This window comes from Mesocricetus auratus, unplaced genomic scaffold (genome assembly GCF_017639785.1).
Source record: "Mesocricetus auratus isolate SY011 unplaced genomic scaffold, BCM_Maur_2.0 Super-Scaffold_100027, whole genome shotgun sequence".
Lineage (NCBI taxonomy): Eukaryota > Metazoa > Chordata > Mammalia > Rodentia > Cricetidae > Mesocricetus > Mesocricetus auratus.
The window spans coordinates 8,320,162-8,347,928 of record NW_024429208.1 but is presented as its reverse complement, the minus strand read 5'-3'; the positions used below and the strand labels follow the sequence as shown (position 1 = coordinate 8,347,928).

The following is a 27,767-nucleotide window of genomic DNA, read 5'->3' as shown; positions in this document are numbered from 1 at the left end:
AGGCACACTACAGAGATGCTGCCCCCGAAGGATGCACCTGGGAGGAGGTTCAGGCACTCTCTCTCCATATACACCAGTCACCAACAAGTAGGACCCTTCCTTAGTTAACTGTTACCTAAAGGAGCCCTAGGTCTTTCCCTGAGATGTATGGGGCTCAGGGCATCAGCAGGACACTGAACCAGCCCACCACACACAAGGACGGCCTTCCCTTAGGACCCCAGGATGCGATGGTACAGAGATGAGGGCTGACAAAGTGATGAAGGCTGTTGTTTCTGAACTTATTGCACATGTGCCCAGTGGAGAATGAAGGCACAAGTCAGGTACAGAGGCTCTAGCTGTACCTGAACCAAACCACGGGTCTTATCTCCAGAGTTCTGAGTCCTGAAACTCCCAGCACAGCCCAAGGCCTGTGCACTCACATGCCTCTCACAGATGATATACAGGCTTTCTGACTCTCTGATCAGAGATCTGGGAAACCTTCAGGTCCCTTCCCACAGCCAACTTCCTGGTCACAGTCAGTCTCCATCCTCCCATTCCCTGGAGCCTCTCCATCATCCTTGGTCCCTTTGCCCTGATTTCCTAGGGACCACCTCCCAGAATGCCCTCTTCTCTGTCAGAGCACTGTCACTCCAGGGATCCCCCACACACTGCCTGGCTGAGGGGTAAGAGTCTTTCAGAGAGGGAGGCTGCAGGGAACCTTTCTGAGCATGCTCCGAGTCAGTCCACATGGCTGCTACTCAGATGTGGGCTGATCCCTGACCCCGGACCTTGGCTGGCCGCCTGGGTAGCAAGGGCATTTATGACTTCCAGGATTGCCTTCAGAGACCTTGCAGCCTGCTGTGATCTTCGGTCATTAGTAAGGATGCTCTGGTCAGTTTACTGGATGATGAGCCCAACCCAGTCCAGGTTACCAGACCACAACCTTGGGGTAAACAGGAACGATTCCAGGGGGACCAGAAGCACCTAGATAATCCCAGATGAAACTGCTGACCCACATAATCACAGTGAAGTGGGTGTGGCCATAGATTGCTTAGGCACACCATAAGCCATTTCAATGTATAAGCTGTTTATAAATACTACTGAAAGCTAATTACAATAGCCAAAGCTCCCCTACCACCTTAGAACAAACTGAATCCACAGCTCACAGGAAACACAACCAGGAAAGAGATCCAAACAACTGAAGAGGAGTGAGGACAACCGTCCAAGTGTCACAGCTACAAAAACAACCGTCCAAGTGTCACAGCTACAAAGCCTGTCACCACCAGCTTGACCATATCATACACACACCAAGAGCATAGACCCTCCCTCCAGTCGAGGCTTCAGGAACGAGGAGCAATCCTACCCCCTTGTACTGAGGGGGTAACCCACAGCCATAGTCTGCAGCCTTGGATGTCCACGCTACAGCACAGCCACAGCCATGAGATGAGGGTCAGGTCTCTCACACAGCATCTCACTTGGGCCTTCTGGGCTCCAGAGGACTTGTGTTTCTACTGGGTTTACACAAGTTTAAAAAGTAACAAAAATTACCTGTAAACCATGGCTGAGTTCATGAGAATTGTGTAGTATTACATTTTCTTGACTAAGGAATTCAAAGGTACAATTAAATGTCACACCCCAGTCCCTCTGATCCCTGGCAGAATTCTACTCTGTGGCACCAAGATGAACCAAGGTTAGCTGATAGCACCTGGAGCTGGGGACAGCACAGCCATTACAGCAGCGTATACCCCAGGATTCTGAAAATGGAGCCCAGCCCAATACCAAACCACAAAGCCGCACCCCTCTCCTCCTGGAGCAGGTGCCCCGGAGGACATGTGACCCACTTCTAGCTAGTAAACAGGGAGGTGGGAGGAGTAGGGCCTCTAGATGAAGTTTTTGGTGTCCCAGGGAAGGTGATAAACCTCTTCCCCTCTGAGCTAGGAAGGGACATTCAATCAGTCATTTGGGATTGTGAAATGAGGTGTATAAATACAAGGCCAATGATGACGTTTCTGAGGGGGGATACCAAGGTCTGCTAGCACTGCTGTGCACCCTGAGGTCACATCAGCAGCTGCTCACTCAGGAGGCAAGGGACACGAGACTCCAGCTCTGTCACCTTGCACCATCTTTACTGTGAATCTACCATTCACACAGGTGAAGCAGACAACACACAGAGGATGCTGCCATAGCTACTAAACGTGTGACTCCAGTCTGCTATAAGCACACAAACAGCAGCAACACTTCCCTGTCTTACAAGCCATGCTGATTAGGTTCCCTGTTGTGGAAAATTATTGTAAGATGTGTTATGTTTGCTTATGCTGTGGAGCACTTGTTTAACAATGAAAAGATGTGTTGCATTCTTTTAGGTTGCATTTGTTTAACTCTGTGAAGCTGTGCTACTTTGCCTGCCTAAAACACCTACTAGATTTAATAAGGAGCTGAATGGCCAATAGCAGGGCAGGAAAAAGGTTAGGTGGGGCTGGAAGACAGAGAGAAAAAATAGAAAGAAAAATCCAGGAAGAGAAGATCAAGGAGCAAGACAAGAAAAGGAGGAGAGGAGGACTCCTGCTACACAGCCAGCCACGGAATAAGAGGTAAGGAAATATATACAGAAACAGAGAAAGGTAAATGCCCAGAGGCAAAAGGCACATGGGATAATTTAAGAAAAGCTGGCTAGAAACAAGCCAGGCTAAGGCCAGGCACTCGTAAGAAAGAATAAGACTCCATGTGCATTTATTTGGGAGCTGGGTAGCAGGCCCTGCAAAGAGCCAAAAAAGTAAAAAACAACAACTACTACTACAATTTCCTGAAAGAACTACTTGGCAGAGGACTCCTCAGAGCAGGAGCCTGAAGTCCCAGAGACTCAAAGCCCATCCTATTCCCATCCAGGACCAGGCCTACTGAGCCACACCTTTGCCAGGGATGCCAGCTGGGATAGCTTTGGGCCAGAGAAAAAACACATCACCATTGGAGCTGCAGGCATGTCATTCCAGCAAGCAGAAGCCAAGCAAATTGTGTCTGGCCTCTTTGACCACTGCACAGGGGCTATGAGAGCCCAGCATGGCCTGGAACCCCTCTCAACACCTTTGGAGGAGTCAGAGGACAAGAGGGAAATGACAATGTCCCTTGAGTGCTTTTAGTGTGGGACGGACGGGTGACTGAGGCTGAGTGCTAATGGCCCCTGGGCTGTTTCTATAGAATGGGGCAGGGAAGTGGACAGAGGGGGCAGTAGACGCAACTCTAGTGGCAGATCAGGCCCGGGTGCTACTAAGCAAAAAAGCAAGTGAAAAACCCCAGGTCCCTCACTTACTCCAAGTCCCCAGCTCCAGAATCTTTGCGGCCTCCAGGGTGTTTTTGATGGCTGCCCTGGCCGGAGCAGTGGTGATGGTGGGAAGGCAAGCAGAGGGAGCCCCAGAGCTCCCAGCCTGATGACTACACAATGGGCCTGTGACAGGCCTCTGGGCTCACAGGTGCGGCTTTGTTTCTTACACCAGGACACCACCCGAGGCCAAGGCAGAATACCATGCTCCAAATCATGCATGTACATAGTGTAGGTGCACTTAACACACAAGCACACACGCATGAATGCCATGCTCCAAATCATGCATGTACATAGTGTAGGTGCACTTACACACAAGCACACAGCATGAATGGCATACAAGTGAGCAGGAGTCACGTGTGAACATGTGAACAGTGTGAACAGCCACACAATGCATAATGCCCACATGCACACTCCACACATACAATGTATCAGTCATCTTACACACACCGCACAGTATCATGGCAGATTGCACTTAGAGAAGTGGGTGAGTTACTTCCTGCATAATAACCATTACAGTGGTCATTCTTAGTCACACACTTAACTACACACACTGCAGCTCACAATGTAAAAACACTGGTGGAGGTGAATTCTAGCCTTTTCTGGGCATGGGGAGAGCTCACGTTCCTTCCCTCAGGCCAAGCCCAGCTCCTGTAAATGTGCAGCCTTTCTTCACCCTGTCAGAAGTCTGAGGTCCCAAGACTGCCAACCGGAAGAATCAGAGAGAGGTAATGTCTGCCAAAGGGAGGGGCTGGGGCCACAGGCGGTTCAGGAAGAGAAGCTCAGCTGGGTGGGGTGGGACATGACAAGGCCTCCAGTGCCTTCATGCTCTCTGTCTGCTACTTTTCTCCACGATGTCCCTGCCCCAGACTCTCCAGGTGCCATAGGAACATTGAGGATCCTCCTGAGAGCGCCTCTGCGGGGCAAACCCAGAGGTGCAGGCTGTCTGCAGGCCTTTCGCAGGCCTTGGTTCTGCACAAGAGCACTGTCATGTTCACCTTAAATTGGCACCATACTCCACACATCTAAGCTACATTTTCAGGAAGGTGGAGATTCAAACGGAACCAACTAAGTTGGTCTCAGAAAACCCCCTCGGCCTCCACAGGGCACATGGCAGTGGAGTGTTACCACTCGGGACCCGTAGCTATCAAGAAGACTGGCCTGAAAGGTGACCACGGAAAACTAGAAAAGAGTCCCACTTCCTCTCATGCGCTAGGAGCATCTTCTACTCCACAGTCAAATATGTGAGCTCCACATCTGAATATAAACTCAGAAAACCTCAGTAGATGTGTTTTGAGTAAGAAAGCTTCTAAAATGCTCACCCAGCCAGTGGGATCAAGAGTGACACAGAGTAATGCATGAAGAGTAGCAAAGACTCTTGGTGTTACTGCAGCTGCTATAAGCATATGCAGTAGCCCGTGCCATCCCAGGCTGAGCCCCAGCATGACTATGGGCTGCATTCATTCCCACTTCTAGTAGGTCCCCTTCACCCCACACAGGGACCTGTACTGAGGCAGTGGTCACTCCCAATGGCCACCTTGACACCCCCTCCTCACTTATCCTTAAGGCACCAGACACTACCACAGGAGTTGGGCTACAAGGGCTAAATGGGATAAGGGAATCTGGCCTTCTGTCCCTGAGGCCCCTGGGAGGGGCCTGGCTCAGTTCTCATTAAAGAGGCAGACCCTTCAAGAGGATGGCCTGGTCTGAAGAGCTCACCAATGAGAAAAATACACAAATTCATACCTAAATTCTTCTAACTCCATGTCCTACAACAGCTGTCTTCTTGTGTCCTTCTCTCTGAGGTCCCCAAACTTTATGCCAAATTCAAGTTTTGTTCTATAACTTATCCTAGTAACTCCACCCTACAGTGGCCAAGGCCAAGGTCCCCAAGGTCGAGGTGTCCTGTCGGGCCACCCAGCCTGACTAAGTGCTGGGAACTGACATGACCTTCTTGTGGTTGAAGGACGAGTCTGGCTTTTTGTTTGGGGAGACAACACTCTTTCTGCCCAGAGAGTGACCAGGGAATCCAGGTCAGCAGGATCAGTGCCCTCAGAGCCACTCTGAGCTGTCCCTGCTCTTCCCTTCCTGGCTGCCTTCTGCCCTTCCCACCAGGCAGGGGCTCGGGACACCCTGGCTCCTTACCTGCCCTTCCACTCCCCTCTCCCTGGACTCTGGATCTCAGATGGCTGGGGGAGTCTGCAGCCTCTTCCCACGGCAGGGCAACAGGATTCAGCTGGCAGGAGTTGGGATAGCACAGTGACCACTCAGCTATGTCCCAGAGCACAAAAATAGCCATTTTGCCAAGTGGGTGAAACGTCAGGGCTGGCTGCGTGGCCAGCTCATGTTCACACTTGGCACATGAGACGGGCAGTGCTTGTGGAGCGGGGCAGGAAAGCATTGTGCAAGAAAGCAAGCCTACAGGGGCAGAGATGCCAGCCCAGACTGCCCGCACTCGGCAGCCCTACAGGAACAGAGATGCCAGCCCACACTGCCCGCACTCAGCAGCCCTACCACCTCACTGCTCCTCAGGGCCAGCCTCGTGCAATGCTCTACGCCCCAGCCACAGGAAGCTGGTGGGTGGAACAGTGGCACACATGGGCTCACACAGGAAGACTGTGCTCTCGTGGCCTCCTTACTCTAAGTACAACTCAGGGTTCTGACCTGTGTGCTTTCTGCCTGACCTCAGCAAGTACAGGAAGCAGCTGCAGCTGGGCCATACCATCTCCTGCCAGGCCAGCAGTGTAGGGTCTTTCCCATAGTCACTTCCCTCCAGCCCTCATCTATACTGGGCAGGGACATCAGTCCCTTCCTCTGTGGAGCAAGGGCCACAGGCTACAGACACAGTCTAGTCTTACTGAGCAGTAACTGAGTGACCCAGGGTCAGCTGATGGGGGGGGTGACCACTGAATACAGCAAGGTAAAGCAACAGGTAGAAAGAGAGGAGGGCCCTCGGCTCTGTCTGATGACGGGGAGAGAGATGAAAGTTGAGCAAAACTACAATCCAGAAGAGGACGAAATGGACCTCCATGCCGGCCACCTCCATGCCAGCCACCTCCATGCCGGCCACCTCCATGCCGGCCACCTCCATGCTGGCCACCTCCATGCCGGCCACCCATTGACAAGGCTGGGGACGGGGCATGCCGAGCTGAGCTGAGGTCTGGTTCTTCCCCTCGGGGAAAGTAGTTTCTTTCCAATGCACCCAAACTTACCTGGTGCTAGCCATACTGGTGTGACCAATGGCAGCTTGTGGGAAGGGGACGCACTGAGTAGCAAGGAAGGCCTAGAGTTGGGGCCTCCTGGTGTCACATAGTCTGGCTTGAGAGCTGCCAGGAAGGCAGTGGCAGACCAGCTTGAAGAAAGTGTCTTAACACTTAAACCCACAATCCACTGCTCCCCTGGCATGCATGCAGTAGACAGACAGGTCCACACAGGTACCCATAGCCTTCTCTATGGGGGAACCACCCAAGGCCATCCTGGAGCTAAGGGGCTGACAGACTCAGGTTCTTCTCAACTTTGGGTCCAGCATGCAACTCAGGCCCAGCTTCTATGCTGCCCCCAGCCAAGCCACCGACACAGCCCTCCAGGTCAAAATGGAACAATAACAACCCACAGGTCCACAGCTTCCAGAAGCTACCAGGTTGTTTACAGTCCTAATTCTGAAGATACCTCACATAACCCTAATGTCTAAATAATTTCCTTTTCGAAGATTTGCTTTTAAAGAGGGACAAACCCACGCTTGCATCACCCAAAGAAGGCAGTGAGGTGACTACGGAGACAGTGCCACTGCGGACACTTGGACCCCTGAGGAAGGGCTGAGCGCTGAAGGCACAGCCAGTCTCCCACATCAGGTCAGCGCTGAAGCACAGCACACCGTATCCTGGGACGAGCAGCAGCCACACCCTTGCTGCAGACTCCTTAACGGTTGGTCTGAGACATGCACTACATGATGAAACACAGATGCTCCTCCCCTGGGAGACATCAACTGCATGTCCTGAAGGCAACCTCCAGCTTACGGAGCAATAGGGTTTAGGGCACTGTCCTGCTCTTCATATTTTTTTGGCACAAAGTAGTAACTTATACAATTATGAAACACTGAGAACTGAAAGAGTCAGATTTATTCCCAGGACTCTGAAGGCAGAGGCAGGTGGATCTCTGTGAGTTCAAGGCCAGCCTGGTCTACATAGTGAGTTCTAGAACAGCCAGGGCTATGAAGTGAGACCCTGTCTCAAAACCAAAAAAAGAAAACAGTATTGAAGCTCAACAAGCCATCTGTGGCAGAGGAGGGTGGGGCTGCGTCATTGACCACATGTTTGTTTTTCTTTGTGATGCTGAGGAAGGAATCCAGGACCTTTCATGTACTTGACAGTAGTGCTGCCTCTGACCTTTGACCTCTAGCCCTATCCTAACTCTCTTCAAGCTAACCCGCTGAGCAGAACTTCCCAGGGAAGCTATTGTCATGCAGTGGGCACAGACACCTGATGTGGTCACTCAGGAATAGTGACTGACACCAACTTCTGTTACTCCAGTGGTCTGTCTCTTTGCACTGCAGCCAGCTCCTCCCCAGCACAACTCAGTACGCATGGCAGCCACACCCACTCCCAAACCTGGAGAGACATTTCTGTGAACCATCACTCTCCAGAAAAAGAGTGCAGGCCATGCTAACGATTCACAAGGTAGCCTCACACATCGGCTTCTGGGGTTTCATTGTTTCTTGCTTTTCCATGATGTGGTGATGTGGGATGTTACAAGGCCAGACTCAAATTACCCTGAGCTACCTTCACAGCCACCTCTGCTTGACGTAATGTTTTTATGATTGGGGCAAATCCCTTCAGAACCTACGAGTCCCCTAGCTGCCACTAATCAAGGGCTGAGAATGTCATCAGATGGCATCCGAGACCTGCATCAGACACTTCCCACTCGGCTGTAACAACCTACCAGATGCTTCTGCCAGTGTTTTGTTGTTGTTTGCTTTTTGAGACAGGGTTTCCTGGAACTCACAGAGATCTGCTTGGGATTAAAGGTGTGCACCACCACTGCCTGGCTTAGGATGACTTTTGACAGTTATTAGCCCTCATGAAACAGTGTTTTCAAGGCTCTTGGACAAACCTAGATAAGATACCATTAAAACAAAGAACTACAGGAAAAACAGTAATTTTAAAACCTGTTGAGCTTGCTTCAAAGCTTCTAGAGGCATTTTGTTGTTTGTTATTTCAAAACACAGTTTCTCTGCATAGCCCTGGCTGTCCTGGAACTCGCTCTGTAGTCCAGTCTGTCCTGGAGCTCACTCTGTAGACCAGGCTGTCAGAGATCCTCCTTTGCCTCCCTCCCACAAGGTTTGGGATCACAGGTGTGCCACGACTGCCTGTCTCCCGAGTGCTGGGATCACAGGTCCCACCTCTGCCTGTCTAGTGCTGGGATCATAGGTGTGGCCCCCAGCGGCGTCTTAAAGTTTACAGATGATGCTAATGCATTTCATCACATCACACACAGAATTTAGACTCGGTTCCTCTTTTACAATGGATTTAGAAGCACTCTTACCCACTGTGCCATCTTGCCGTCCCTGGCTTCCTCAAATGTCGTCTGCTCTTAGTAACATTTACAGAAAGTCTGGTTTATGGAACAATGAATTTTTTTATTCTTTTACTAATACAGTCATTGTGATTAGATTTTATCCAAATGTCCATGTGCTTTCCCATTGGGTAAGGGCTTCACTTGCTGGATGGTCACCACCTTAGCAGTGGGAAGATCTACTACAAGGAATGATGGGTGCTGGGAGATGGTTCAGGGGGTCAAGGTACCTGCCTACCCTGCAAACCTAAGCACCTCAGTTTGAGCCCTGGAACCCAGGAAGAAAGCACATGTGTGAGCTTGGTACCTGGACTGTGAGATGGCAGGCGGAGTCAAGAGAACCTCCCAAACGCTCATGAACTTGGCTGCCTGGCATGCACTGCACAGTGACAGCCATGACATGGAAGGTGAGAACCAGCTTCCAGCTGTTCCCTGACCTCCACACATGCACCATGGTACAAGATAACTTAATTCCCACATGCAAAATAAATATTCTACTACTTGGGGGCTGTGCTAGCTAGTTTTATGTCAACTTGACACCAGCTATCGTCATCAGAGAAGGAAGAAGCCTTGATTGAGAAAATGCCTCCCTAATATCAGGCTTCAGGCAAGCCGGTAGAAGATTTTCTTTATTACTAGTTGATGGGGAAGCATCCATGACATTGTGGGCAGTCCAGACCCTGGCCTGATATCCTGGGTTCTACATAGAAAGCAGGCTGAGCAAGCCATGGAGAACAAGCCAGTAAGCAGCACCCTCCATGGCCTCTGCATCAGCTGCTGCCTCCAGGCTCCTGCCCTGTTTGAGTTCCTGTCCTGACTTCCTTCAATGATGCACTTAGATGTAGAAGCATAAGCCAAATAAGCCCTTTCCTGTCCAACTTGCTCTTGACCATGGTGTTTCATTGCAGGACAGGGGTATTCCTGCTAATTATGTAGCTGTGAAACTTACTTTAGTGGGGAAATGTTTAAACCTATTTGTAAGATTTGACACAAAGCTCTCATTGTACCTATGATCTGGGGTTGATGGTTAAATAACAACAGTACTAATTGTCAAAACTGACTGATGCCTTCATCCTTAACCTACGCCATGCAGCTAGTTCCTCTGACTCTCAGGTCTACTCTGCTTATGCAATAAGCACTGGGAGTCCAGTAAAACAGTGAGGGTTGTACAATGAAGACACTGGACATCATAAGGTTCTTTTGAGCCTGATAACTGGCATTTCAGAGCTGGTCACAGTCTTCCCACAGTCTGCTCTGGGGAGAGGAGGAACTGCAGAGAAGCAGAAAATATTGTGGCTGTTCCATCAACAGGGGAAGAAAGACTCCCTTCAGTTTGGAGGGAAGAGTTGTGCCAGGGCACTAACAGCACCTGTGCAGCAAAACCAGGAAGTGAACTCCAAGATTCATATCTCGCCTCAGCCTGTGACAGCTGCTTCTCAGTCCATCCATACAGACATCATATGCTGAGAGCATCTCATCTTCCTACACCAACCATGGAGGATCCCGAGTCTGAGCACGTCCATTAACTCTCACCATTTATAGTCCATACGCCATTTCATATTTAGATAGTTTTTAAAGTTTCCAGGGTGGCGAGATGCTAAAGGCACACTTATCATGCAAGACTGGTGACTTGAGTTCAATCCTTAAAGCCCATATAAAGGTGACCTCTGCATGCATTCCATTGGCAGGTGCCCACACATACCCACACACACAGGCACACACACGTGTATGCATACACACAAGCATACACATGCACATTTATTCATACACACAGGCACACACACAGGCACGTGCATATATACTCATACACATGCACACACTAAAATACTGAAATTTAAGCCAGATGGTAGTAGCAGCCCACGCCTTTAATACCAGCATTTGGGAAGCAGAGGCAGGTGGATCTCTGTGAGATCGAGACCAGTCTGGTCTACAGAGTGAGTTCCAGAACATCCAGGCTACACAGAGAAACCATGTCTTGAAATTCAGCCCCCCCCCCAAGAAAAGATATTTTACTTGGTATATTCCTAAACTATAGAAACAACACAAATTCTGATTTTGGTAAAATACAGTGAGGGGACTCTTGGGGGAGGGCCTAGGCCCTGCCCTGTATGAAATGACAGACTATGGATACCCCCCATGGAGGGCCTCACCCTCCCTGGGAAAAGGAATGGGGATTGGGGGAGGGAAGGTTGATGGGAGAGTAGGGGAGGAGGGGAGGGAGAGGGAGAGGGAGCTGGGATTGACATGTGAAGCAACCTTGTTTCTAATTTAAATTAAAACAAAAACCCAATGAGGATGCTCTTACATCCTTACCGCCATTATGCATTCCTGCCTTCTTATCCAGAACTCACGCCTCATCTGGACCAAGTCATCATGTTTGAGAAAATTCAGGGACTTTCATTATTTATAAAAGAATCCTCTCATTGTTCAGTATAAGTTAGATTTTTTTTAAAGTCTGGCTTTTAAGTCTCCTCAGAGGAATTTCATTCTGGGATACCTCCACTTTAAATATGAAATCTTAGAGCCCAACACAAACTACTAAGGAAAAGGGAAAGAATGTTAATCAGGTCCAATCAACTGGATTACTAAATTTCTACTGATACTAAAAATGTTAAGATACAACAAATTAAAGGGTCTAAAAAACCTTATGACACACTGGGACTTCTGCCTACCCTAAGAAACTTTAGCTCCAAAAATCTGAGCTGACTCTTATCCAAATTTAAAATATAAGCACCTGTTTCTCATCTAAGAGAATAAGCTACCTGCTGCCATCAGGACTATGGGGTGGCTCTGAGGACAAATGGAGTGAGTGTGAGGAGGGAGCCCAGCCAGCGCACTGAAGCCTAGAAAATCCCCTAAGCCAATTATCAGGTTACCAAGGGTCTGAGCAGCAAACAACAGCGCCATTTTCCAAAAACACAAATGACCGTTTTAGCCACTTAAGCCCATGTGACCAACCCACTGATCCCAAGGGAAGGGTCAGAACAGGGGCTTGCTGAAGCTTGAGGTCAGGAAACTTGTGTTCCGCCCCATCCTGAAGATGACCAATCACCTCCCTACAAGACTCTGACCAGCTGCTTCATCAAATCACCTGTTTACATCTCCTGCTATGTGAGTGTCACCAAGCCAAGTTCCTTTATGAGTACACATGGTTGACACTTCAGACACACACACACACACACACACACACACACACACACACACAAAAAGCATATGGAGAGAGGACCCCCCCAACATCTCCAAGGACTCTGAAAGCCCCTCTTCCTGCAGGTGTTCCACAACAGGGCTAGTATTACTGACTCCCTCAGTGTCCACATTGTTTGTCTCTATGGGGTTCATGTGGGCCTCTGTAAATAGTACCAACTGTTTTTATATAAACAAGGGACCTAGGTCAGGTTTGATGGCCTCTGCCCACTACTCCATCTGCATACCCTGTTGTCATTAGAAAGAGACACAGTGTTGTCAGAACAGGGTGACTTTGCCCAACCAAGCATGTACTAAGGCATGGGACATTGGGAGGGCTGATGCCAACTCACAGGAAACTACACTGTTCCCTCACTCAGCACACCCAAAACCTCTGGAGACACTGGAACCACCAGATGGCTGCCCCATTATCACCCCGTCTTCCACAGTAGTATCATGTCCCTAACTTCCTGAGGAATACTGGAGACCTGAAGTTCAAACCTTTGTGCGGCCTGAAGCAGTCAGATATGTGGTGTCCTGTGCAAGGTCTGGCACAGTCCAGCTCCCGGGCTGAGAGTCTCTGTGATGGGAATTACTCAATCTCTGCTGCATCCACACATCCCATAAACACTGGTTCACTTGCAGGGGGGACAGTGAAGACCAGAGTATGAAGATGGCGGGAGAGTATGAAGAAAACACCTGATAGGCTTGATCAAGCTTCCCAGAGTGAAAGAATCCAGTGCCTACGCCCCCATTGACATGGGCACATGCAAACAATTTCCAAAATGATTTAGGATCTGGCAGGTCGGATGACCTCCAGTAGCGTGGACCCTTCTAGCTCTTAGGGTAGAGCAGACCCTTAGGAGAGCAGAGGCAGAAGTAGCCAGGCACCCAGAGCCCCGCTGTACCACCCACACCTGCGCCATCTGCACCCACAATGCCCAGACCTGCACTGTGCGCTCTGTACCGTCTGTACCCACAGTATCAACGCCCATACTGCCCAACATCCCCTGGACCCGCACAGCCCACACCTGCATCCTCCAGCCTACAGACCATCACCCGCCCGCAGCACTCAGACCACAGTGCCCAGACTCACACTGCCTACCCCAGACCTCCCTCACCAGTAGAAGTAATAGGCCAGGGCCACAGCCAGCAGCGCCACGCAGACCCCGGAGAAGAGGCAGGTTGAGGAGCTGGTCAGCATCGCTACCCTTTGTCTCGTGAACTTCTCAGAGGTGGTGGGGAGGAGCCTGGCCGAGAGCGCAGGGCCCCAGCAGACTAGGGTGCAGGTCAAGAAAAAAGGTTGTGACTGGGCCTGAACTGCCCGAGTCAGGTAGGCACAGCCACTACTAGAAAGAGGGAGGTAGTTAGTCCTGAGGGCTATGTCCTGCAGCACCCTCACAGCCAGAGATGACGCAGAGAAGCCTGTTCTCTGGGTTACTGCTGCAGGCTCTGCTGTTGGGTGCACACTAATCCAATAAGCAGCTTTTACCAGGAGCCACTGGAAGCATGACGTAGATCACTGGGCTCTGACCAGCGCTGGCCCCAGGGCTGGGCCCGACGAGTACTATAGGTTCCTTACCCATTTTCCAGAGACTCCAGGTCCAAACAGGAGGCTGACCAAGTCCCAGAGTCCCCAATTCTGTGCCCCAGACACTGTCCCTTAAGTTCCTGTGTCTGATGCACTGTAAGAAGACTATCCCACAGCCTGCACGCAGTAAATGGAAGCTGCAATGTTCAGTGTCCTGTGCTCTGTGGCTTCCAGACTAAGATTTTACCCATGCAACTGCAGAGACCAGCACCACCCCACTAGGAGTCCCTGTGTCCCTTACTCACCCTTAGGAGACACTAGGTAACAGACATTTGTCGCTTTGACTGCAGAGTGATCTATAATGACAAGCGCAATCAGTCACCTGGAAGATCAATACTGGGTTCCCCTCTTACCCCATCCCTCCTGTTGCCTCAGGAGCTTCTTTCCCAAGAGGTGTGACAAGGAGCCCTCCCCAGTAAGGCAGGCACACTGTGGAGTGAGGGAAAGGTTCACTCGATCACGTCAGGGGCCTGGACACCAGGCAGGGGGCTGACAGGCGGAGCCAGGCTTTGCCACCTGTGTGGCTCCCACTGGGAGGACTCACACCTCCTCCAGACTGGCGTGTTCACACAAGCTCAGGAGGGCCACTTTTGCACTAACCCAAGGCAGAAGTGACTGGCTGCTTGTGCAACACTGATCTCACACTTCCTTTCAGCAAGACCCAGCTAAGCATGGCATCACCCATGGAGCAAGGAGGTCCAGCTCTGGGGACCCCTTTCCAGTGCATCTGGCCTGCCCTTGGGACGGCCCTCAGGGTGGACAGAGAACTCCTGTGCAGTGTGTCCAAAGCTTGGCTGAGGTATTCCTGCATGTCCATTTCTTCTGGTGGAGTGTCAGCACACCGCCTCTTACCAGGGTTTGGCCCTACTCTAAGCTCCCTGACCTATGTCCTATGATAGAGACGAATGACTTGTCTGAACACTCCTAGGTGGTGGCCCTCCCCACAGCCAATGCCAGCTCCGTCCAGCAGGTACAGCTGCCCTCTCCACTGCAGGCCTACGATGCCCCCAGGTCCTCCCCATGCAGAATGCTCCATCTGTGGGCTCTCCAGTTCTTGGTGCTGTGCTTATCTGTTGGCCTGGGGCTCTGGGAACCTAGCCTTGCCCTTCTCTCCTCAGGGCTAGGTTGTAAAGACACTGGGAAGGATGGGGTAAACAAACCAGCACGTAGCATTTGCTGGGCATGACAAAGGCCACAAGGGCTAGCTGTCACATGACAAAGGCCACAAGGGCTAGCTGTCGCATGACAAAGGCCACAAGGGCTAGCTGTCGCATGACAAAGGCCACAAGGGCTAGCTGTCGTTAGGATTCCATCACCGTGGCTAAACCTTCTCTGTGGAGGAAAAGGCTGAGACTCAAAGAACACATGGAAAAAGCAAAAAGGACTGCATCAAACTAAGAGGCTTCTGCAGAGCAAAGGACACAGAAACAGCATGAGGAGGAGACCGCAGACTCGGGGAAGCCTGCCAGTCAAATAGCTGGTCAGGCCTGCGATGGTTAATACTGACAGGATCTGCAATCACCAAAAAGACAAGTCTTTAGACGTGACTGGGAGAGCAGGCTGGGGCTGGCTCAGTGGGTAAAGCAGTGCTTTATGAGGACCTGAGTTTACATCTCAAGAACCCACATAAAGCTAGATGTGGTGGCTGGAGGCTGGAGAGAGAGAGCGGGGGAGGGAGGGAGGGAGGGGGGAGGGAAGGGAGAGTCTGTGTGTGTGTGTGTGTGTGTGTGTGTGTGTGTGTGTGTGTGTGTGTGTACAGGAGCCTCCCAGAAGTGTGTCAGTTAGCCTGCAGTACACATCAATGAACAACAGATACCCTGCCTCAAACAAGGTAGAATGTGAAAACTGATAGCTAAGATTGCCTCAGACACAAAAGCGCCCGCTTTCTCTCTCTCTCTCTCTCTCTCTCTCTCTCTCTCTCTCTCTCTCTCTCTCTCTCTCTCTCTCTCTCTCTCTCTCTCTCTCTCACACACACACACACACACACACAGAGACAGAGACAGAGACAGTGGGGGTAGAGACATACACATAGACAGACAGACAGACAGATAGGGGTGGGGAGGAGGAGGATTAAAAAAGATTAGGTTAGCCTCTGGACATGCCCCTTAGGGATTATATAAATTAGGTTAATCAAGGTAGAAAGCCTGATCCTAAATGTGGGCTGGGATCCCAGCCTAAGTGAGCAGGGAAGGGAGACCTGAGCACCAGCATTCAACTGTCTGCTCCTGACCTGGGACACAGGGAACAGCTGCCTCCTCACGCTCCTGCACCATGTCTTCCCCGCCCGCCGAGATGGGCTGTGCCTCCAACTGTGAACAGAGTCCTCTTCCCTTACACTGCTTTTCCTAAGTATCTCGCCACAGCAATAGGACAAGTGTCTAATACAGAGACCAGTGTCCAACAAGGGGCTCAGTTCACCATCAAGCCACAGACAGCAGAATTTTCTCTAAAGACAATGTGCAGATGGCCAAGAGGTGCTGTCAGGAACATTCAGTGGCATGGTCAAGTCAAAACCTACAGGCCATGTGTTGGCGAGGGCGTGGAGAGCCAGAGGGGGCCATTGCACAAGCCGTTATGGTACAAGAAACTAGAGATATCTTATCACTAAAGTGTCCGTCAATGGGTGAATGGGCGGCGAATTTTGTGCATGCACACATGGAATATGATCCAGCCATTAGAATAAAACATTGCATCAGTGTGGATGAAACAGCACTACGCTAAGGAAAGTCAGGCAGAGAAGACCTTCGGCACATCCTTACTCATAGGTGGAATCTACGAAGTCCATCTCATAGACACAGTGTGGAACTGCTGGGGGCAGCCACCATGCAGTTCAAAGATTCAGGCAGACTGCAGAAGTGGTGGGGTTGTGTGGCACTGTGTGACAACCACAGTGACCGACAGCACTGTCCTGGTGCCTCTGTCCCTGGTGGCTGTTACTAACATCCTACCTCCTCTCCGTCCCAGAAGTGTCCTCAGCACAGGACACCTCAGGGCTGGCCCTAGCACCCCCATGGCTCAGATGCCTATAAAAAGATGACTTATTTTGGCCTCCTCGGAAATCCTGCCCTCTCTCCATGCTAGGCTCTGCGTGCTGGGGAACACACTGTCCAGGCAGCCAGGCACCTCTGCCTGCCACCTTGCCATGTTTACTACGTTAATGAGCCCAGGTCACCATTTCACCAGCTTACCAAGTTTGCGGCAAGTCAGGAGTCCAGTGAGGCATCAGGACCACTCAAGGAGGAAGCTGCCTGGTGCTCACCAGACCCTGGTCTCACCACGCCATCTCTCCAGCTCTGCCTCTGGGCTGACAGCTGTTTCCTGCAGTTCCAGGAAGAAGCCAGAGTTGCTTCTGGTGCTGGATAGAATTCCCTCCTGACCCTTACACGCCCACGGGGTGGAGGGCTCTGTGTCGCACTCTCAGCCTGGCTCTCTAGGGACCCATTCATTGGACAGACACTTGCAGGAAGTAACTACTGTCCTGCTCTTCAGCCCAATCCGTCCTCCCAATTTTACACAAGCAAGCACATGCAGAATAAAAGCAGAGTCCCACCCATGGCCAGGCTCTGTGCTTCACCAATGGCAGAGAATCCAGGAGCAAAGCAGCTAGGGACCTCAGGGACCCAGCTGGTAAAATGCCCTTCCAACAACATGGGGACACGTGGGGAATGGGGTTACTATGTAGACCAAACAAAGAGTAAACAGGCCGTGGCATGAGCCCAGGAGTCTGGGGCTCTGTCTCCAGAGTGCTGAACGTATTTGGAAATGTTCTCTCCAGGTGCCGTCTGGGCAGCTCGTAATCATCCCAAGACAGTTTTAAAGGCAAGCACAAAGGAGAGGAGAGACTCCCTGGACTGTATCTGTGAGTTAAGAGCATGGACCAGCCTGGCCCCTGCACCTGGAGACTGGATGATGGACACCGGACGATGGAGATGCGCTTACACAGAGCAGTGGAGACAGCGGGGAGATGGGTGCAGAGCCTCAGTGAGCTTGTGGAGCCATCTCAGGAAGTAAGGAAGACACCCAGCAGGCAGGACAAGGGCTGGGGTGTGGCTCAGCGGAAGAGGAGTGGCCTGACAGGTGCAGAGTCCCAGCTCCATCTCCAGCTTCCCTCCCTGTAATGTGTTGACTGTGGCATGGGGACATGGGGATACATGCGTGTGGCTGATAGACAGAAACTTGCCCCTCCTGGGCCAAGACTGTGCTACGAGCTTGACCTGACCATAGAGCAGAACTCAAGGAAAAGCAATTCTTTCAGACAAAACAGTTCTGACCTTGACACCCCACAGGAAGCAGCCTGCTTCGTTCCATGCATTTCAGCCTACACTACAACTGAATTTCTGTCACCTCCAAGTGTCTCGCCACGGGAATGTCACAACCTATGAACAGGGAGGAGGCGTCTTGCCCTCCACAATCAGTCCAGAGGACTGTCCACCCTGTTTCTGGAGAACCTCAAAGGGAGTCTCCCTAACTCAGAACAACAAAGTTAGAGCTCCTGGACACAAGCACTCATGTAGCGAGGCTTGGGTCTAAACCCAAGCTCTCAGCTCTAAACCTTGCTGGTGGCTCTGGGTGATGAGTGATGCCCATACAGGCGCCAACTACCACCGCCACCCACACCCAGGGCTGCCTCTGCACATCGAGGTTCCTGCCAAGACTCCAGTGCTCACTATCCATCTGTAAATGACATACCCATTATCAGCTTGCGCCTGGAGATAGGCTCATGGCAGGCACCCCTGAGAATCACTGCCTGCACTGCCGATGTGCCCTGTAGAGTGGGTGCCTCTGCCTTCCACAGTTAGGAACTGCAGGCGCTGCTCTTCCTGCTGGCACAAGGAGCCGTGATGACAGCAGCTGGCCAAGGCAGGAGCACCATGGTGCCCGTCTCCGCAGGGCAGTGTGGCGTGGGCAGGAAGGATCACTGCCTTGCCCAATACATAAGAACCCTGCCCTCCCTCCTTTCCCTTTCTGAGTCTATCTGATCTTCACTTCATACTCTGGACTCTCTTGCCTAGACTCCTGCATGCTGGGATTACATGTAAGTACCATAATACCTGCCTGGAAAGTCAAGCCTTCATTGCGCTACGCAGAGCCACACCAAGAGGAACAGGCCAGGGAAAGCGATACCAAAGCCAGAACCAAGCCTGTCTGCCTCTCCACCTGCCTGTGCTCACCTTCAAAGGCACCACAGTACCCACGCTGCCATCCACCTCACCAGCAGGACAAAAAGACTTGACAGAGAAGATGGGGCCCCAGCCAGCCAGCACTGTAGCTCAACCTAGGTTCACGTGCTGATTCTGGCTTCTCAGAGTAGGGTGAAGCCAAGAGCAGAATGGCCCACCTTGGTCAAGGAGGGACTATTTTTTTTTTTCGGTTTTTATGAGACAGGGTTTCTCTGTATTGTTTTGGAGGCTGTCCTGGAACTCACTATGTAGACCAAGCTGGCATTGAACTCACAGAGATCCGCCTGCCTCTGCCTCCCAAGTGCTGGGATTAAAGGCGTGCGCCACCACCGCCCAGCAGGAGGGACTATTTTTAAAATATATTTATAAAAGTGTAATTTCTAAAGGGACCCATCTCCTCACAGGATGGGCCTTTCAAGGGTGCCTTGGACAGACCCAACAGGATCCAGACCAGGCCCTGTCAGACTGCTGGCTTCACCTCTGGAGGCTGGTGTTTCTAGAGAGATTTCTTAGGTTTCAGGATGAAAAGTTTCAAAGGCAAGATGAGTAAGCCGATTTCCTCCTAAGCTATGAGACAACAAGCAAGGAGATGGGCCCCACGTCTCAACATGGCAGAGCCTCAGGGCAAACCTGTGCCCTAGCTAGCATCACTCCATCCCGGACAGACCAATAGTTTACACGGTGCTAGCCAGCAGGGCCGAAAGGGCACTGCCTGGGACCCCTGGTTACCTATAACACAGGAGGGAAGCAAAAGAGCCTCCCACAAGTCCTCCTGGGACAGGAAAGGCTCATGAGCAAGCAAGTCTGGAGCTCAGAGCACTGACATTCTGTGTTCGGAGCCAGTGCAGAGAAAGGCCAATGTATTCATTGCTATAATCTTTAAATCAGAGAATGAGACAGGAAGGCTCCAGGACCTTGACAGTGGCTGTTCTGTGGTGCTCACCATTCCAGCTCTGCAGCTATGGAAACCTGCCCAAGGAGAACCAAGGGGGGAAGGGCCCTGTTCCTTATCACCAGGTGCACGCTGCACCTGTCCCAGCAGCTGTCTGCCCTTGGGCACCGCACTGAGGGGTTCTCAGTTTAGACATGCTGTGACTCAGAACTCAAAAACACTGCTTAGCAAACCCAGCAAGGAAGCTTGAAACCAGGATTTCTGCAAGTGTGTGTGTGTGTGTGTGTGTGTGTGTGTGTGTGTGTGTGTGTAAAGAGCATAGAAACAATTTCCATTAAAAGGCTGCTAAGGGCTGGCAAGATGGCTCAGCAGGGTAAAGGAGCTCGGCATGTGGGCTTAGGGACCTGAGTTCTATTCCTGGAATCCACATTGCAGGAGAGAACTGGTTCCCAAAAGTTGTCCTCTGACCTTGTCACACATACCCTGGCACATGTGGGCCCATACTCTCACATACACATACATCAGACACACCCTATTTGGGGAGTGCTACCCTCTCTACTAAAGCCAGTGTGTGCATCAGGGTCCCCAAAGAGCCATGGCCATGATCAATGGCTCTACCTGAGAACTCTCCCTTCAGGAATGGACCCTCAGCATGGAGCTGGGAGTAGATGAGGGAAGAATCTAGAAGGTCCAGTGGAAACAAAGTGCTGAAATAAACATGCCACCCTTTGGAAAGCAGTGACACCACAGAAGGGAACAGACTGGGCATGAAGGGTAACCTTGGCAGAGGCCACCGCCTCTGGTCACCACCCCCTCCTGTCCAGTTAGACCAACAGTCTTAATGCGCTTGGTGCCTCCCTGAAGGTGGCGGGTCACCTACTTCCACAAAGTCACCTACTAAAAATACAGGGCTTACAGGGAAGGGAGGGCTAGCAAGGTGGCAGTGTCCCAGCGCAGCTACTGGCCGGAGGCCACTGTTCACAGGGCCTCTCACCAGGGGGTGGGCGGAAGGGTGAACAGATGGCTTTGGGTTCTTCAAATTCAAGGCCAGTTGCTCTGTAGAGGAAAAGTGTGAGGCTGCCATGTTCTGATGAAGAGATCCACAGAGGTGAGGGACCAGCTCCCCGTGTGTGTTCCAAGTCAGCCTGGTCACAGATGAGCTGCAAAACAGAGTATGCAGCAGCCACAGGCCCCAGGTCTAGGCCACTGGCATCCCTCGTATTTCTGAGTAGGCACTGTGGAGCCAGGGCTAGAGCCTGGGCCTTCCGCTCCTTCTCATCTGCTCTCCTGCATGCAGTCCCCAGGCCGAGCTCATGGAAAAGGAGTCCCTCCAGCCTGGCTGTTGGCTGTTGGCACTGCTGTTCCTACTTGGCAGAGAGAGGAAAGCTTCTCCCCACCTCACCCCATCTTATTAAAAAAGGCACAGGACAACTACCTTAGGTAGAGACAGCCACTGCGTGGGCACGGCACCCAGCTCCTAGCCACAGGGGCTCCGATGACCCCTGCTGGACATCTAGAAAAATCATTTGGTCATTCTGTCTGTTGCCTGTGTCCCTGCTCTGTCCACAGCTGGCCTGGTCCAGCCCTGGGATCTGCTGGCCTCCAAACAGCCCCACAGCTATGTCCCTGCTCATGCCACATGCTTGGACACAAACTATCCATTCCCCACAAGTCCCCCGAGATGAACTGCATCCTGAATAGATCAAATACAGGTAAGAAAGGGTCCTGAGAGTGCCACTCAGGGCAGTCACAGGTCTGTCTCCAGTTCCAGAAGTAGCATACATCGTCAGTCGGCATTAAACACTGTCTCTGGAGCCACAGGTCCTGACGGTTCTTCTACTTCCCCAGACAGTAGGCAACAGGAAGCCCTCGGGCCCCCTGACCCATCTGCTTCAAACCAAGTCTGTGTAGCCCCTTGCAGACTGTGGTCCGACTCCAGAGTCACCACCCCTCCCAGCACCCATGTGGGTGCACTCCCAAGATGCCTCCACCTACCTCTGGATGCTTACTAGTCTACAGCAGGGTTGCAACACTTCCCCTCAACTGGGTACATTGATTTTCTGATGATCACATTTCAGGGTGCACACTGGTTCTTCATCAGGCCCTGTGGGCCCCTGCCCACCTTCACTGTCCCCTCAGCATACAGCAAGCAGGCAGACCAGGGACACAAGGGAGGGGCTGGCCTGAAGAGCACAGCCTCTGATCCTCCTGCCTGACCACCCCATGGGTCAGTCCACCCTGTAAGGGGGCATTCTCCCAGTCCAGGCTTTAGTCAGGAAGCCATCTTGCTGGACACATGAGCCGTATTCTTCCCCAGTCAGGGGCCAACACTGATGCTCTTAAGCTGGGCCAGCCTGGCACTGTGCTCACCCTACTCCTCCCTCAAAACCAGGAGGCAAAGGAGGCATCTAAGGAGGTCACCAACCAACAGCCACTTCTACCTCAGGGGCTCCCGCTTCAGCAGGCATCACATCATGCATTGTATTGCCTTGCTCTCTGGAACCTGAGCCTGCACACCCACGGGCTCCATGAACTTCATGAATCACCCTTCCCGGGACACAGCGACTCCAGTGGTGGGTTCTGGTCACCTTATCCAGTGCTGAATCCTAACAGTGGCCCTGCAAGCACAGCTTGGGCATAGCCCCTGTGAATGTCCACAGCTGCCTCCTCTGTCTCCCTCAGCATCCGAGGGCCTCCCTCCACCAGCACCAGGACAGAGGTAGGCTGGAGCTTTGGGGTAGCTCTTCTGCCACTGCTCCTGTCTGGCTGACAATAATAACAAGCCTTACACATCATCTCCATACTGTATACATTCCTATGACTTGCCCAGTCAGGTAGAAACATCGCACTGCAATCAGTTAATGAAGGAGGCAAAGCTACTGTGGCAGGGTGGTTCAACGATGCCAGCAGAGGTCTCAATAGGAACATTTGACAACACTTGGCACAGTGAGCAGGGGTGGGAGGGAGAAAAGCAAGTCATGCTGGGAAACAAAACCAAACCTGACCAAATACCACCAAATCTGCAGGATGCTACACCCAGCTCCAGGGACTGTGAACTCAAGTTGCTCTTTAAAACACACACCTTTAATCCTAGTGCTCTGGAGGTAGAGTCCTGCAGATCTGTGAGTCTGAGACCAGCCTGGTCTTCAGAGTACCAGGACGGCCAGGGCCACACAGAGAAACCAAAAAAAGAGAAAGAACCAAAGTCACATACGTACAAACACATACACACCAACACACACACACATACACACTTAAACACGAACACACACTCATTAACACACATGAGAACCAAAATCACGGTGCTGGGATGCATCTCAGTGCTGCTGCCCAGGGCCAAGCTCAGCATGACAGCAGGAGACTGTTTCTCTACAGAGTTATGGAGAAGCTGGCAGAGAGGCTGCCCAACCCCTCGCACGCTGCCGCTGGATGTGTGCTCTAGTCTGCTGAGATGGCTGTGTAGATTTAAGAAGCCAGGAACACTCTGTTCTTATTCCCCATGGTTTCCTCTCAGCACCCTGTGCTCGCAGGGGCTGGGGTGCAGCTCTGCCTTCTGAACCCAAGCCAGGCCTTGTCACTCCTGCTCCATGGGGGCCAAGGCCCACACCCATTCCCACCATTACTTCTAGCATGACAATCATCACCACCTAGCACCTGATTGTGAAATGATTGGGTCATGGATGACTCTGGGAAAGACTGCCTAGTGGAATTTCTAGCAAGCACGCACACTGCACACACACACACACACACACACACACACACACACACACACACACAAGCATCCCATTCCCATAGTATGGCTTCCACAGTTCAAAACAGCAATGCAAAATCCCAGGTGTAAACAATGTATGTTTTAAATTATTTTTATTATAGAATGCTGTTGTCAATGTCCTACTTTCTTAGTCTCTTTGTACACATAATCTTTGAATTCAAGAGCGCCATGGGCATGTCAGCACCATGCCCATAGGGTTGGCAGCATCTGTGGCTCGGGTGTCTATTGGGATGGATCCCTGAGGATAAGGGGGCTGAGCCTGTGCAGAAGAGAATCTTTTTTTTGAGAATCTTTTCTGCTTTCCCTTCACACCAATCTGCAGCCAGCTGGCTGGCTGGCTGCCTGTGGCCCTCTAGGCGGAGCTAGCACCTGACTAGCTAAGGGAGCTGTACTCATGCTCCACTCCTAGGATGAACCTGCACTTGAGAGAGCTAGGGTCAGGTGGAAAATGACTCACCTGCAGTCCTGACACCCCTTAGCACCCGGAGTCCCCTCCTAACCTGGCCATGCACAGACAAATAGAATCCAAGGGCTTCTCCTTCACTCCGTGCAGTAGGAGCTTGGCTTGTTGGGACTACACCACCCCCCAGCACAGCTCAAAGTTCTTTCTCTCCTAAAATCTGAGTAATTCTGCAGTATAAAAACATACCCGCCAGGTGGTGGTGGTGCACACCTTTAATTCCAGCACTCGGGACGCAGAGGCAGGCAGATCTCTATGAGTTTGAGATCATCCTGGTCTACAAGAGCTAGTTCCAGGACAGCCTCCAAAGCCACAGAGAAACCCTGTCTCGAAAAACCAAAAAACAACAAAAATAAAAGAAAAAAAATACCCTATCCCGGGTGGTGGTGGCACACACCTTTTATCCCAGCACCCCGGAGGCAGAGGCAGGCGGATCTACAAAGCTACACAGAGAAACCCTGTCTCAAAAAACAAAAACAAAACAAAACAAAACAAAACAAAAAAAACAACAACAACAAAAACCCATACCCTCCTGGGGGCTGGAGAGATGACTGGAGCGGTTAAGACTCAGCACTGGCTGTCCTTCCAGAGGACTCGGGTTCAATTCCCAGGACCCACATGGCAGCTCACAACTGGTCTGTAATTCCAGTTCCATGGAATCTGATACCTACATACTAGTACACATAAAATAAATTTTAAAAAAATACACTACGGAAGGACCTGCTGATCCAAATTCATTCCAACTCATGGGCCCTGTGCACCGGCATCTGAGGAGAAAGTGGGAGCCAGCTCTAAGATCATAGCCCTGATCAGCCACAGTGAATGAGCATCCTTCCCTCAAGCCCACGCCAGCTGATGGTGGTCCAAGAGAAACTGGCTCACCACAAGACAGCAAGCGGCACCCCTACCGGTGTGCTTCTGCAAGCTCGAGGTCATTTCACAACTGTGGGAACAGTTGCAAGCCAGCATTAGCTCCTCAGGATTAATGATATCAGCAACACACAGCACCAGTCCAAACCACGGCGACGACACTATAAGCTTAAACAACATTCTCCGTAAGCCAGGAAAAGACACGGGAGGAGGGCACTAACCTAAAGGCGTGTTTCATCCACCAAATATACTCAGAAAGCCAGTTCAGCTACGTGAGTATTAGAAAGACGCAGGGAGCTGCCATGCTGCCCCCCCCGGACAGTCAAACTCAGAGCCTTAGTTTAGCCTCGCTGCCTTCCAAGGGTGCAGCAGCTATGCAAGGCTGGAAGCCACCATGCTGAGAGACCGGCTCTGTTATCTTCTTTCCTCAGGGACCCTGTCTGCACAGAAGAGATGAGACACTCAGGGAAGTCCTGCTGCCATGGCTGCAATGGTAGCGCTGGTGGCGGCGGCAGCAGGCATCCCAAAGGATGCACCTGAAGGATATTTAGTAGTCCATCTGAGACAAGTGTCACTCACCCAAGTTTTCAAGGGGAGTTGGCCCCCTTGGGACTGCTTTGGGACTCTGTCCAGGAGGAAACACAAACCTAGAAGCCAGAGTGGAAGAAGACACTCATCTAGTAGCCAGGATGGAGGTAGGGGATTTGGAGAGGACCACCCACCAAAGACTCCCCTTAAGTACCATGTGGGTACACCAACCTCAGCAAGGTGTGGTTGGAGCACAGTCACCCTTGCTTGTACAGGCAGGCAGATCCCCAGCAGAGCTGTAGGTGACTCCAGAGATGTCAGGAGGCAGATTGGGCTGGCTTATATCCCCATTCGGCTTTCCCATGCTGGGAGGAGCAGAACCCAGGCCCTGGCACCTGATCATATCAGACCAGCCTTTGGATCAGAGACAGGGGTGTGGCCTGGAATAAGGGCCCAGCCAGCCTTCTGTCCACACCCACCAATTACCCACATGTGTCCTTGCTCCATTGCCCAACATGGGCCCCAAGGAAAAGGTCCTTGTCTAACTGCCCAGATTAAAACCTGGGCCGGGTCAGGCTCTCCACTTAATCAGAAGCATAGGAACAGCTAGAGAAGCTCAAACATGCGGCCCCAGAGGGAAGGTAGAGGAGCCTCTTTCTCCACATCCCAGTGAAGGACAGAAGCTGCCTCCTCACAGGCCTTCCCTCTCCCAAGCCCATTCTACCCTGCTCCCTGACTATTAGCCTGGGAGTCGAGTCTAGGAAAGCCATTGCTCAACAGCACCGATCAGCCTGGCCTCTTGAGGCTGGGCAGCCACTAAAATGCTTTCCAGTGAACACAGCAAAAGGCCCAGGCCAGGCGCCCCTGGACCACACGTGAACGAACCAGCAGGGGGATGCAGCTGTCCTGGGGCTTGAAGACCACAGGGAAAGACAGAAATGGAAGCAAACAGTCCTCGGGCTGAGTCCCTGCAGTACAGAGAACAGCTGCCTCCCTCCGCCCCCCCCCCGGCACACACACTCTCTTTCTGCCACAGGGAACACTCCCAGGAGGGGATCCTGCTCTTCAAGGCACAGACACCTGGCTCTGAGATGAGAAACAAGTGCTTTTTGGTCGTGGTCCCCTGTTTTTCATGACACTAGACAGACCAGAACCTTGTAACACTTGATTCATGGTTTAGAAAGAAGTTCCTATCTAGTCTCTTTGATCATGCCATGACATGATAATGAGGGCTCCAGTGAGCCATTCACTATAGCCTTGGGCTGGGGCTGGTGACCAGAGAGACCATGTGATCAGAGAGCTGATAAAATACACAGAAGAGAAAGTGGGGAATACCCATGAAGGCATTGGCACAGGAGACAACTTCCTGAACAGAGCACCAATAGCAGACACTGAGATCAACAACCAATAAATGGGACCTCATGAAACTGAAAAGATTCTGTAAGGCAAAGGACACCATCAATAGGACAACATGGCAGCCTACAGATGGGAAAAGAGTTCACCAACTTCACAGTTGACAGAGGACTAATATCCAAAATATATAAAGAACTCAAGAAAAATAGACATCAACAAACCAAATAATCCAATTGAAAAATGAGGTATAAATCTAAGCAGAATTCTCAATAGAGGAATTGCAAGTGGCTGAGAAACACTTAAATGTTCAACACCCTTAGCCCATCAGGGAAATATAGATCAAAACTACTTTGAGATTCTATCTTACACCTGTTCAGAATGACTAAGATCAATACCACGAGTGATAGCTCATGCTGGTGAGGATGTGGAGCAAGGGAAACACTCCTCTGTGGCTGGTGCAAACTTGTACAGCCACAATGGAAATCAATATGGCAGTTCCTCAGAAGATTGGGGATCGATCTACCTCAAGATCCAGCTATACCACTCTTGGGCATATACCCAAATGACGCTCTATCCTTCCACAAGGACACTTACTCAACTATGTTCATAGTGGCTCTATTCCTAATTGCCAGAAACTTGAAACAACCTAAATGCCCCTCAATCGAAAAATGGATAAAGAAAATGTGATACATTTACACAATGGGGTATTCCCTGGCTGTTAAAAAAAAAAAAAAAGACATCATGAAATTCCCAGGTAAATGGATAGAATTAGAAAAAAAAATCATCCCAAGTGAAGTAACCCAGACCCAGAAAGACAAATATGGCATATACTCACTCATAAGTGGATATCCATATTAGCTGCTAAGTAAAGGATAATCACACTATAATCCATAGACCCAGAGAGGCTATGTAACAAAAAGGGCCCTAGGGGTGATGCATGATTTCCCCAGGAAGGGGAAACAGAGATTTTGTGAATGGACTGGAGGCGGGTGAGGGTGGGAATAGGAAGGATCAGGTAGGGGAAGCAGAGGGAGACAGTTCAGGAGGAGATGACTGGAATTGGAGGGTATTT

The 27,767-nt window shown here is 51.2% G+C and overlaps 1 protein-coding gene and 1 long non-coding RNA gene across 6 annotated transcripts in view; one reads left to right on the top strand and one right to left on the bottom strand.

Annotated features, from left to right (window-relative positions):
- Agpat3 (1-acylglycerol-3-phosphate O-acyltransferase 3) overlaps nucleotides 1-27,767 on the bottom strand; it is a 77,427-nt gene that overhangs the window by 18,570 nt on the left and 31,090 nt on the right. Inside the window, exon 1 of one of the 5 annotated variants that reach the window (XM_021227497.2) lies at nucleotides 5,441-5,462. The exons of 3 other annotated variants lie outside the window; for them this stretch is intronic. The gene's annotated coding sequence lies outside the window, so the exon portion shown is untranslated. Of the gene's footprint in view, nucleotides 1-3,286; nucleotides 3,381-5,440; nucleotides 5,463-27,767 lie in introns of those variants that run through there. One more of the 5 variants, XM_040732307.1, reaches the window with a different exon arrangement.
- LOC121134276 lies at nucleotides 3,486-4,577 on the top strand. Its single transcript, XR_005871347.1, has 2 exons — nucleotides 3,486-4,023; nucleotides 4,165-4,577. It is a non-coding gene; the product is annotated as an uncharacterized LOC121134276 (long non-coding RNA).